This window comes from Lagenorhynchus albirostris, chromosome 12 (assembly GCF_949774975.1).
Source record: "Lagenorhynchus albirostris chromosome 12, mLagAlb1.1, whole genome shotgun sequence".
NCBI classification, from domain to species: domain Eukaryota; kingdom Metazoa; phylum Chordata; class Mammalia; order Artiodactyla; family Delphinidae; genus Lagenorhynchus; species Lagenorhynchus albirostris.
Genome location: NC_083106.1, coordinates 76,767,907 through 76,781,037, shown reverse-complemented (window position 1 = coordinate 76,781,037; position 13,131 = coordinate 76,767,907). Strand labels below are relative to the sequence as shown.

At 36.2% G+C, this 13,131-nt stretch overlaps 1 protein-coding gene across 7 annotated transcripts in view; it reads left to right on the top strand.

Moving 5' to 3' along the window:
* Nucleotides 1-13,131, top strand: part of SENP6 (SUMO specific peptidase 6) — a 102,814-nt gene that overhangs the window by 45,369 nt on the left and 44,314 nt on the right. The window lies entirely within an intron of this gene.

The following is a 13,131-nucleotide window of genomic DNA, read 5'->3' as shown; positions in this document are numbered from 1 at the left end:
TGCATTGAAATAATTTTTAATACAGTGATATATTAAGCAAAAATAAGAGCAGATAGCATTTATGAAAAATGTTTCACCATCAAATTGATGTTCATTATCTAGAATACAGATTCTTAATCTGTGTGTCCATCTTGTTTGTCCCAGACCTTTGCTTGTTTATTTATTTATTTTTTGACTTTTTAAAAATATTATAGTTGATTTACAATATTATATTAGTTTCAGATGTACAGCATTGTGATTCAGTATTTTTACAGGTTATTCTTTATTAAGTTATTACAAGATAATGGCTGTAATTCCCTGTGCTATGGAATATATCCTTGTTGCTTGTATATTTTACGAATAGTAGTTTGTATCTCTTAATCCCATAGGACTTTGCTTATTTAAATAGGACTAGGGGCTCTTATTATCCAAAGTCTAGTGATTTTAAGCAGCTCCAGTGGGTAAGACTCCGTGCTCCCAGTGCAGGGGCCCGGGTTCAATCCCTGGTTGGGGAACTAGATCCCGCATGCATGCCACAACTAAAGAGCTCACATGCCGCAACTAAGAGTCCACGTGCCGCAACTAAGAAGTCTGCATGCCACAACTAAAGATCCTGCATGCTGCAACTAAGACCCGGCGCAGCATAAATAGATAGCAGCTAGGTTTTCCTGACTGCCAGCAGTTTGTTGTTTCTGGTTTTTTTTTTTTTTTTTTTTTTGAAGCACCTATATTTTTCTTTTAGTTTGGGTGAAACTCTTTTATGCATATATTGAACATATCCTATTTTATAAAGAGTATATTCCAAACTTAGCTTCATCCTTTCTTAACAACTTTGCAGTTATGAATGTGAATTATTATACTTCACAATGCATAGTTCTGTTCACTAAGTTTATTAAGTGTAGTAATAATGATTAGCCTCTTTAACATTCATACCTTAAACCTTTATTGAATTCTTAATCTGCCCTAGATGCTGAGTCAGTTGCTTTACATTCATTATTTGTTTTTATCGTGGCTCCCTACCCAAGATCTCAATAAGCTAAATTCAACTTTACCTACATTTTGTACAGAGGAGGAAATTGAGGCTCGGAGGGATTACACAACTTGCTCAAGGACACAGACTAGTATTGGAATCCAGGTCTATTTAATGCTAAAGGCCATGCATTCTCTTAACTACTGTGCTTTACTATTTTCTCCTTAGATCAGAAAGAAACTTACTCCTAATCCTCAGGGAAGAACTGCACAATAAGTACTATTATCATTCCCTTTACACAGATGCATTTCAGTAAGTTAAGTGATTTGGCCCATTATATGGTTTTAGATACCAATCAGCCCCAGACTTTTTTGAAAAATTTTTTGTTTATTCAATAATATTCATTAAGTAGATAAGAATAACCTTTTTTTAAGAAAAACTTTTTATTTTGAAATCATTTTAGACTACTGAAAAGTTATTAAAATAGGACTCATTTACCCTTTACCCAGCTGCTCCTAATGTTAACATGTTACAATCATGGTACATTTACAAAACTAAGAAATTGGCATTGGTATAACATTCTTAACTAAGCAACAGACCTTGGTCTCATTTCACCAGTTTTTCACTGGTAACTTTTTTCTGTTCTAAGATCTAGTTTGGGATCTTACATTGCATTTGTTTGTCACATCTCCTAAGTTTCCTTGACAATTTTGAAGAGTAATGGACAGTTACTTCATAGAATGCCTTTCTGTTTGGAAGTTTATATGATGTTATCTTATGATTAGATTGAGGCTATGCATTTTTGGCAAGACTTTCATGAAAGTGATGTTGTGTCTTTTTCTACACATTATATCAGGGGTTGTATGATGTTGATTTGTCTTACTGCTGGTGATGTTAAACATGATACCTTGGTTAGGTGGTTTCTGCTGGGTTTCTCCACTGTAGAATTATTTTTTTTCCCTTTGTACTTAATAAAGATCTTGGGAGAGATACTCTGACACTATGCAGATACCCTCTTTTTCCTCAAAATTGCACCCACTGATTTTGCATCTATTGGTGGATCTTGCTGGCAACAATTATTACTTGGTGTTTATCTAATGGTAATTTTCTGTTTTCTTCATTTCTTTTACATTTATTAATTGAAATTCTTTTGTAGGAAAGAGCTGTACCGTCTCCTTTACTTACCTATTCAGTTTATGCCTGTGGACTCATAATAAAGTGTGTGTGTAAATACATACTTACATACATATATATATACACACATACATATATATATACACATATACATATATATATAACATATATATGTTATATATGTGTGTGTGTGTGTGTATATATGTGTATCTATCTATCTGTATCTATATCTATATATATATATAGGGTTGGCCAAAAAGTTTCTTTGGTTTTTAAGCAAAAATAAAAGACACATTTTTCATTTTCACCAAGAACTTTATTGAACAATGTATTCACCCTTTTGTTCCACTACCTTCTGCCATTTTTCAGGCAACTTCATAATTCCATGTTCCCAAAACTTTTTATCTTTTCGAACAAAGAACTGTACCAGTTGCCTTTTACAGTCTTCCGGAGAATGGAAATTTTTTCCATTAAGAGAATTTTGTAAAGGCCAAAATAAATGTAAATACAAAGGTGCAATGTCTGGTGAATGCGGCGGATGAATCAGAACTTCCCAGCCAAGCTGTAACAGCTTTTGCCTGGTCATCAGAGGAACATGCGGTCTTGCGTTATCCTGATGGAAGATCATGCGTTTTCTGTTGACTAATTCCGGATGCTTGTCGTTGAGTGCTGCTTTCAGTTGGTCTAATTGGGAGCAGTACTTGTTAGAATTAATCGTTTGGTTTTCCAGAAGGAGCCCATAATAGGGGACTCCCTTCCAATCCCGCCATATACAGAACATCACCTTCTTTGGATGAAGACTTGCCTTTGGTGTGGTTGGTGGTGCGTCATTTCACTTGCCCCATGATCTCTTCCATTCCACATTAGTGTACAGTACCCACTTTTCATAGCCCGTCACGATTTGTTTTAAAAATGGAACGTTTTCGTTACAAGAATCATATGGAGAAATACGCTCAAGGTTTCTTCCGCTTAACTTCTGTGGATCCCAAACATCAAAGCAATTAACATAACCAGGCTGGTGCCAATGATTTTCAACTCTTGATGTGGATATTTTGAGTATGTTGGCTATCTCTCGCGTAGTATAATGTTGATTGATCTCAATTAATGTCTCGATTTGATTGCTATCAACCTCAAGTGGTCTACCTGACTGTGGAGCATTGTCCAGCAAGAAATCTCCAGCACGAAACTTCACAAACCACTTTTGACACATTCGCTCAATCGCAGCACCTTCCCCATACATTGCACAAATCTTTTTTTCGTTTCATTTGCGTTTTTAACCTTTCTTGAAATAATAAAGCATAATGTGCCAAAAATGTTGCATTTTTCTTCCATCTTCAATATTAAAATGGCCACACAAAAATTCACCAATTTTGATAAGTTTTTTTTAAATGCACACTGATATGACAGCTGTCACAACACAGTCTAACAATATTGTTTCAAATGAATTTAAAGACAACTAAGCTACTAGAGGCATCCTATGGAAAAAACGAATGAACTTTTTGGCCAGCCCCAAATATATATATATACACACACACACAATCATGTGGACAGGTAATATTTGTAAACTTTGGGAAAGGGATATTGGTATATTTAGCTTGTAAACTACAGCTGCTTTGTGTTAGGTAGGTACATGTATACTTGGGTATAGTATGAATGACAGTGCTATAACAATATTGCATATATTGTTGCATAAAGATTGCATTTTATTTTAGGATTTCCTTTGGAGATAGTTATTTTTTTTTTAAATAAATTTATTTATTTTTGGCTGTGTTGGGTCTTCGTTTCTGTGCGAGGGCTTTCTCTAGTTGTGGCGAGCGGGGGCCACTGTTAATCGCGGTGCGCGGGCCTCTCACTGTGGCGGCCTCTCTTGCTGCGGAGCACAAGCTCCAGACACTCGGGCTCAGTAGCTGTGGCTCACGGGCCCAGTTGCTCCGCGGCATGTGGGATCTTCCCAGACCAGGGCTCAAACCCGTGTCCCCTGCATCGGCAGGCAGATTCTCAACCACTGCACCACCAGGGAAGCCCGGAGTTAGTTTTTAAAATGGTGAGATTTCAAACCCCAGGATCAATAGTTACTGGCATAGCACCTGGAATAATTTTCTCCTAAAAAGAAATCACTGTCTTTTTATAGTTCTTAACACTTAAAGTAACTTCCTTTATTATTGTTTTTCTCCTTTATTTTGCATTTAAGAAGCGCTTAATATGAATTATAGCCATTTATTAGCACTAAGCTAACGAGCATTGATAAGCAGTTCTCTAGGATTAAATTAAAGCTTGTAAACTATTAAGTATAATTTTTGGATAGATCAGATATCCTATTGCTTTTTTGTTTGGTGTTCTTATATTTTTTCTAAGTATGTAAAATAACAACATATAACTATAAATTAAGATCTCTTATTTTTTTCTCTATTCATTCGTTTCTTAAACTTCCTTTTTGTTTTCCAGTCTGTTCTTTGTGTTCTTGTCAGAGAATTAATAGACGTTATATACTGTCTCTGAGTGAACATTTAATTATATTCTTAATGTAATTACATTATGATTTCAACCTAAATCACCTGACTTAGCACTATTTAACTCGTGCAGAAGAAAAATATCCGCTCACTCTTAACCAGTCAGGGTATCTTCTCCTGGTACTTTAACATATAACTTGCTAGACTTCTATGCATATATACCCTTTTTTTTTTTTAAATGCGTTTATACTATGTTTACTGTTCTGTAACTTGCTTCTTACTTTGTTACATTATTATCCGGTTTCTATACTCTCATTAAAAGATATTGGAATATCAGAAGAAAACCAGAATGAAAAACACAATTAAGGGAAGTTTAAGAATCAAATAGATGAATTTATATATAGTGGACTTGACAAGTTAATGTAGCCAAGTCTCTGTGGTCATTTTTTTCATGAATGCATAGTGACCCACTATATTTCTGTACCATAATTTAGTTTTTTAATGTTTTGATATTTATTATTAATAATTTAGCTCATATTATGTATTTTATCTATTATTTACTTAGGTCAAATCCCTAGAAATAAAATTATAAGGACAAAGTTTATGCACATTTTAAAGACTTCTGATATATTACTGCCAAAATGCTTTCTGTAAAGGGTGTCAGCTCCCAGCAAGCAGGATCTGAGTATGCCTGTTTTCTCACATGCTCCTCAGCGACAGTAGATATTACTATCCTTCAGGCTTTGCCAGGCTGATAGGGAGGTAGTATTTGGTTTTTTAAAAATTTCCTCATTACTGACGAAGCATTTTATGTGTTCAGTGGCCATTTGGATTTCTTCTTTTATTCATGTCTGCCTGTTGTCTCCTTTGCCTGTTTATCACATATTTCGCATAGACAAAAGTGATTTTTAAGGAGGTTGTAATGAGAATGTGATATATGACTGCCATTTTATTCTATACTGAAAACCAGTCATAGTAACAGCTACACGATGGAGAAAACCAGCTGTTTTTCTAATTAGTCTTTCTCTTTTGACAGATGATAGAAATAACTTAAAAGCAAATAAATAACCATAATAAAGATAGTTGTTTGTGTTCTAACTATCCTTGAGGTATATAGTTTCCGGCAGATTAGTAATATCACGACTAAATTTTCAAACAAAAAAGTTAAGGGCTGTCCTTGCCCCACCCCACCTCCGACTTCTATTATGAAAATTTTCAAAGATACCAAAAAGTTGAAAGACTTTCACAGTGAATACACATATATCTACTACATAGATTCTACAGTTAACACTTTTCTATACTTAACTTTATCACATATCCGTGTATCTAATCATCCATTTATATATAAACATCTTATTTTTTTCCAGTGTATTTTAAGTAAGTTACAGACACCAGTACAGTTTACTCCTAAACACTTCAGCAGGCATATCATTATCTAGAGTTCAATATATGTTTTAGTTTTCTTTTTCTTTTTTGAAATAAAATTTACATACAATGAAATGCACAAGTCGTAAGTGTACAGTTAAGTACATTTTGACAAGTACACATACCTTACTAACCCAAAGCCCTGGGAAGACATAGTACAAATGATATCATCACTGCAGAAAGTTCCCTCATGTTCCTTTCAGTTACTCCTCATCCCTGCCCCTTCAAAGGTAACTATTTTCATATAAGTGGAATAATACAATGTGTACTCTTTGTTGTAAGTCTTTTCACTCTGGATAGTTTTTTTGAGATTCACCCATGTTGTTGCATGCATTAGTAATTTGTTACTTTAGTGTTCCATTGTATGGCTGTATCAGTTTGCTTATCATTCTCCTGATGATGGACACCTGAGTTGTTTCCAGGGTTTTTTTGTTTTTGCAGTACGGGGGCCTCTCACTGCTGTGGCCTCTCCCGTTGCGGAGCACAGGCTCCGGACGCGCAGGCTCAGCGGCCATGGCTCACGGGCCCAGCCGCTCCGCGGCATGTGGGGTCTTCCCGGACCGGGACACAAACCCGTGTCCCCTGCATCGGCAGGCGGACTCTCAACCACTGCGCCACCAGGGAAGCCCATCCAGGGGTTTTTTGTTTGTTTGTTTGTTTTAAGATTATGAGTAAAGCTACTATAAATGTTCTTTTTATGGAGGACATTTTTTTTTAAGTTTAGGTTTTAAAATTTATTCTAAAGATCCAACCTATTAATCACTTTTACTTGTCTCATAATATCTTCCATATTCTTACCTTTGCTGTGTATCTGGAAATAGTGTGGTATATTAAAAAGACATTAAGCTAGAAAATCCAGCAAAATATCCCAATCTTTTTTTTTTTTTCATTGACGTATATAGTTGATTTACAACTGTTGTGTTAGTGTCTGGTGTACAGCAAAGTGATTCAGTTATAAATATATATTCTTTTTCATATTTTTTCCATTATAAGTTATTATAAGATATTGAATATAGTTCTCTGTGCCCTGTAATAGGGCCTTGTCTTGTTGTTTATCTATTTTATATATAGTACTTTGTATCTGCTAATCCCAAACTCCTAATTTATCCCTTCCCCACTTTCCTCTTTGGTAACCATAAATCTGTTTTCTCTGTCTGTGAATCTGTTTCTGTTTTTTGTTTTGTTTTTTTAATAAGTGCATTTGTATTATATTTTAGATTCCACATATATGTGATATCATATGATATTTGTTTTGTCTTAGTATGATAATCTCTAGGTCCATCCATGTTACTGCAAATGAGGTTATTTCATTCTTTTTTTATGGGGAAGTAGTATTCCAGTGTGTGTGTGTGTGTGTGTGTGTGTGTGTGTGTGTGTGTGTGTGTGTGTGTGTGTGTATACACATATCAATCTTCTTTATACATTCATCTGTTGATGGACATTTAGGTTGCTTCCGTGTCTTGGCTGTTGTAAATAGTGGTGCTGTGAACATTGGGGTGCATGTATCTTTTTGAATGAGAGTTTCCTCTGGATATATGCCCAGGAATGGGATTGCTGGGTCATATGGTAATTCTATTTTTAGTTTTTTAAGGAACCTCCATACTGTTCTCCATAGTGGCTGCACCAATTTATATTTCCACCAACAGTGAAGGAGGGTTCCCTTTTCTCCACACCCTCTCCATCATTTCTTGTTTGTGGACTTCTTAATGATGGCCATTCTGACTGGTGTACAGTGATTCCTCATTGTAGTTTTGATTTGCATTTCTCTGATAATTCGTGATGTTGAGCATCTTTTCATGTGCCTATTGGCCATCTGTATAACTTCTTTGGAGAAATGTCTTTGTCCTCTGCCTGGTTTTTGATTGGATTGTTTGGTTTTTTTCGTTATTGAGTCATATGTGCTGTTTGTATATTTTGGAAATTAAGCCCTTGTTGGTTGCATCATTTGAAAATATTTTCTCCCCGTCCATAGGTTGTCTTTTTGTTTTGTTGATGGTTTCCTTTGCTGTGCAAAAGCTTATAAGTTTGATTAGGTCCCATTTGTTTCTTTTTGCTTTTACTTCTATTGCCTTGGGAGACTGACCTAAGAAAACATTGGTACTATTTATGTCGGAGAATGCTTTGCCTGTGTTCTCTGCCAGGAGCTTTATGGTGTCTCGTGTTAATCTTGGTGTTTGTTTTGTGTGGTCTTGGGTAAACACTCAGTATTCACCTTCTCATCCCCAGAAGGGGGCATTCAGTGAAAGCAAGAGTGTCACATAGGTTTCATCTCAAGTACCTCCCTGGAGTACTTTGTTGAGGGTTTGGCACAGTTTAGCAAAAATGACTTCCATGATCAGTTAGCTGCTAAAACTTCCATGAGCCTCTTGTTGTTAGGCATTTGCCATTCCTGGACCAGTCAGGTTTTAAATCTTTTGCCATATTATGTTTCTGGCTATAATTTGAAGCTAGTTAATTTTCACATGAATTGTCATAATCTTCTCAAGTGTTTTTCTCTTTCCATGGAAGATAGAATCCCAAAGGAATTTCTTAATCCTGACATTGACATTAACTTATTTATGCTTATTGTCTCTTTGTAGATCTACTCTAGTTTCCCATACACTGTCAGTCATTTGCCATACTTCCACATCACGTTGGTTTCAGAAGTTTCATCTTAAAACGTCTAATTAATGTCATTCTTTGCATTTTCTTTTTTTGATAAGGACCTCAGTAGAAATTCATTACTTCACATTCACCAGAGGCTTCATATAGGAGGGAAGCCTTTTAAGTGTGATCAGCGTGGTAAGAGTTTTAGTCGGAGTTCAGTACTTAACGTTCATCAGAGAGTCCACACAGGAGAAGAACCATGTAAGTGTGATGAGTGTGGTAAGGGCTTCAGTCAGAGTTCAGATCTTCGAATTCATCAGTTAGTCCACACGGAAGAAAAGTCCTATAAATGTGATGACTGTGGTAAGGGCTTTACCCAGCACTCAAATCTTCAAATCCGTTAGAGGGTGCACACAGGAGAGAAGCCTTACAAATGTGACGACTGTGGGAAGGACTTTAGTCACAGCTCAGATCTTCGCATTCATCAGAGGGTCCATACGGGGGCGGGGGGGGAGCCCTATACTTGTCATGAATGTGGGAAGGGCTTCAGCAAGAGTTCCAAACTTCACACTCACCAAAGAGTACATACTGCAGAGAAACCCTATAAATGTGAACAGTGTGGGAAGGGCTTCAGTCAGCATTCACATCTTCTCATTCATCAGAGAGTCCATACAGGAGAAAAATCTTTTGTTTCTCTTTGGTTATCCTCTCCTCTCTACAGATTGACCTCCTGTTTACTCACTCTGTGCATGCTTATAATATTCTTTGCATTTTTTGTCTCTTTCCTTTAGTTCCTTATAGATAATCTTGATTTAGGAGGTCAAGATTTTAAAATCGTTTTTCTCTATTATCTTTTTTTTTTCCCCGTTTTTGGTGCCAAAATTTATTTTCTTAAAAATCTAAAAACCTCTTAAAATCATTTTGTAATAACACAGTGATACAGAAGAGCTTCCATATTACAGATGTAAATTCAATGAAGAAGGGTATACTGGTATATATAAACTGTTGTAAAATAAGCTTTGGGGGAACATATGAACATTAGGTGTTCAGTATGAACATTTTATATTTTCAGGTGAGGTGCAGGTGCAGAAATCTGAGATTACTGATTGCTAGAACATTATTTAATTGAGCCCACGAAATGATTACAGGGTTGGGATTTTTAGACCGTAAATGAGGATTAAGTACAACGTTGAAGGCAATATTTAAAATGCCATCTTAGGGGGTATAAACCTTTAAGTTGGGAAAGCAATTTCCTTTTTACCTGATTTCTCAAAATTAATTTCTCCAAAATTAATTTTCTCGAAGTAATTAGTGAGCCAATTCATAGTATTAGCTTATTTAACATTAGCTCTTTGGGTACTTTATATATTGGTTCTGTGGTTTTTTTGGTTTTTTGTTTGTTTTTTGTTATCTATTTTGTGTATAGTAGGGTATATTTGTCAGTCCCAATCTCCCAATTTAACCCTCCCCCTGCCCCTCTAGTAACCATAAGATTGTTTTCTATATCTGTGACTCTATTTCTGTTTTGTAAATAATTTCATCTGTACCATCTTTTTAGATTCCACATATAAGCGTTATTATATGATATTTGTCTTTCTGTGTCTGACTTACTTCATTCAATATGACAATCTCTAGGTCCATCCGTGTTGCTGCAAATAACATTATTTCATTCCTTTTTATGGCTGAGTAATATTCCATTGTATATATGTACCACATCTCCTTTATCCGTTCATCTGTCAGTAGACACTTAGGTTGCTTCCATGTCTTGGCTATTGTAAATAGTGCTGCTATCCACATTGAAGTGCATGTATCTATACATAGAAAATCGTAAAGATGCTACAAAAAACTACTAGAGCTCATTAATGAATTTGGTTAAGTTGCAGGATACAAAATTAACACACAGAAATCTGTTGCATTTCTGTACACTAACAATGAAATATAAGAAAGAGAAAGTAAAGAAACAATCTCATTTACCATTGCAACAAAAAGAATAAAACACCTAGGAATAAACCTGCCTAAGGAGACAAAAGGCCTGTACTCCAAAAACTATAAGACGTTGATGAAAGAAATCGAAGATGACACAAACAGATGGAAAGATATACCATGTTCTTGGATTGGAAGAATCATTGTTGTCAAAAATGACTATACATGGGCTTCCCTGGTGGCGCAGTCGTTGAGAGTCCACCTGCCCGATGCAGGGGACACGGGTTCGTGCCCCGGTCTGGGAAGGTCCCACATGCCACGGAGCGGCTAGGCCCGTGAGCCATGGCCGCTGAGCCTGTGTGTCCGGAGCCTGTGCTCCGCAACAGGAGAGGCCACAACAGTGAGAGGCCCACGTACCGCAAAAAAAAAAAAAAAGACTATACTACCCAAGGCAAACTACAGATTCATGCAATCCCTGTCAAATTACCAGTGGCATTTTTCACAAAACTAGAACAAAAAAATCTTAAAATTTGTATGGAAACACAAAAGACCCTGAATGGTCAAAGCAATCTTGAGAAAGAAAAATGGAGCTGGAGGAATCAGGCTCCTTGACTTCAGACTATACTACAAAGCTGCAGTCATCAAAGCAGTATCGTACTGGCACAAAAACAGATATATAGATCAATGGAACAGGATAGAAAGCCCAGAGATAAACCCACGCACCTACAGTCAATTAATCTACAACAAAGGAGGCAAGACTATACAATGGAGGAAAGACAAGTCTCTTTCAATAAATGGTGCTAGGAAAACTGGACAGCTACATGTAAAAAAATGAAATTGGAACATTCTTTAACACCATACACAAAAATAAACTCAAAATGCATTAAAGACCTAAATGTAAGGCTCAGTACTATAAGACTCTTTGAGGAAAACATAGGGAGAACATTCTTTGACATAAATCGCAGCAAGATCTTTTTCGATCCACCTCCTAAAGTAATGAAAACAAAAACAAAAACAAATGGGACCTAATTAAACTTAAAAGCTTTTGCACAGCAAAGGAAACAATAAACAAAACGAAAAAACAACCCACAGAATGGGAGAAAATATTTGCCAATGAAGCGACCGACAAGGGATTAATCTCCAAAATATACAAACAGCTCATGAAGCTCAGTAACAAAAAAACAAACAACCCAATCAGAAAATGGGCAGAATATCTAAATAGACATTTCTCCAAAGAAGACCAAAACATACAGATGGCCAAAAAGCACATGAAAAGATGCTAACATCACTAATTATTAGAGAAGTACAATGAGGTGGCCATCATCAAAAAAAATCTACGAACAATAAATGCTGCAGAGGGTGTGAAGAAAAAGAAACCTTTCTACACTGTTGGTGGGAATGTAAATTAGTATAGCCACTGTGGAGAACAGTATGGAGATTCCTTAAAAAACTAAAAACAGAGCTACCACGTGATCCAGCAATCCCACTCCTGGGCATATACCCTCAGAAAACCACAATTCGAAAAGATACGTGTACCCTAATGTTCATTGCAGCGCTATTTACAATAGCCAGGACGTGGAAGCAACCTAAATGTCCATTGAGAGAGGAATAGATAAAGAAGATGTGGTACATATAAACAATGTTTTTCTCTATTATCAATAAAAATTTTCAGTTTCTCTCAGGGCTTGGACCCCTTGTTTCCCGCCTTGTTAATTGTGTTAAGAGATAGAGAAAAATGTGACATAGACATGATGAGATAGCTGTAGTGGAGAGAAGAGTGTGAGTATATGATCAGGATTGAAATGATAATAGTTTTTAAAATGTCAGTCTCTGAGTAGGGCCTGGCAGGAAAATGATATAGAGACATACTTGAGCAAAATGATTTGCAGTGATATTGTGGGGATTACAAAGATTCCTAAAATACGTTTAAAAGGAAAAAGCTCTCTTGTGTACGTACAAAAATTTAATTAGCAAGACCAAGAAAAGTTGGAGGAGAAAAAAAAAAACCCATGTTTTAAGACAGCTGTCTCTGTAAATTAAATTATGCCAATAATTGGTTGTGTATTCCACACACAACCAATGTGTATTTTCTGAATTCCAAATCTTGTCTGCCTCCTTTTTTACTTAGTGCCACATTCTAGTTCTTTAATACTCATTTGTATGGAAACTGCTTTTTATATCCAGTCCATCTAACAAAGTAAGTTAGCCTTCATAGGAATATAGCTAACAGCTAGGTGCTTTGACTGGAGCAGCTGGTCTGTAACCTCAGGTATTCTTGGGAGCAGCTTTCCTTTCCTCTCCCTAGCTGAATCCTTATGTTTCTAGATCTGCGACTGTATCAGTTTCTCTGTGTGACAGAGTTAAGACATTTTCCGAGGTGACATAGTACTAACATCCCTTCCTTTCAACCATGTGATTTCATCTTTTTTGAATGTGTCATATAGTCTTTTCTGATGTGATTCATTAATCCAGTAAACACTTTTTCAGCCCCTGCCTTGTACAGTTTCTAAACTCTGAGAAAACAGGTGACTAAAACATGATTTCTGCTCTTCCAGAGCTGACAGTATAATGAGAGGAAACAGATCAGTGCAAATAATTAGCTTAAAATAAAATGAGTACTAACAGCAGTATGGATAAAGTGCTGTGGAAGCTCTGAGTATTTGC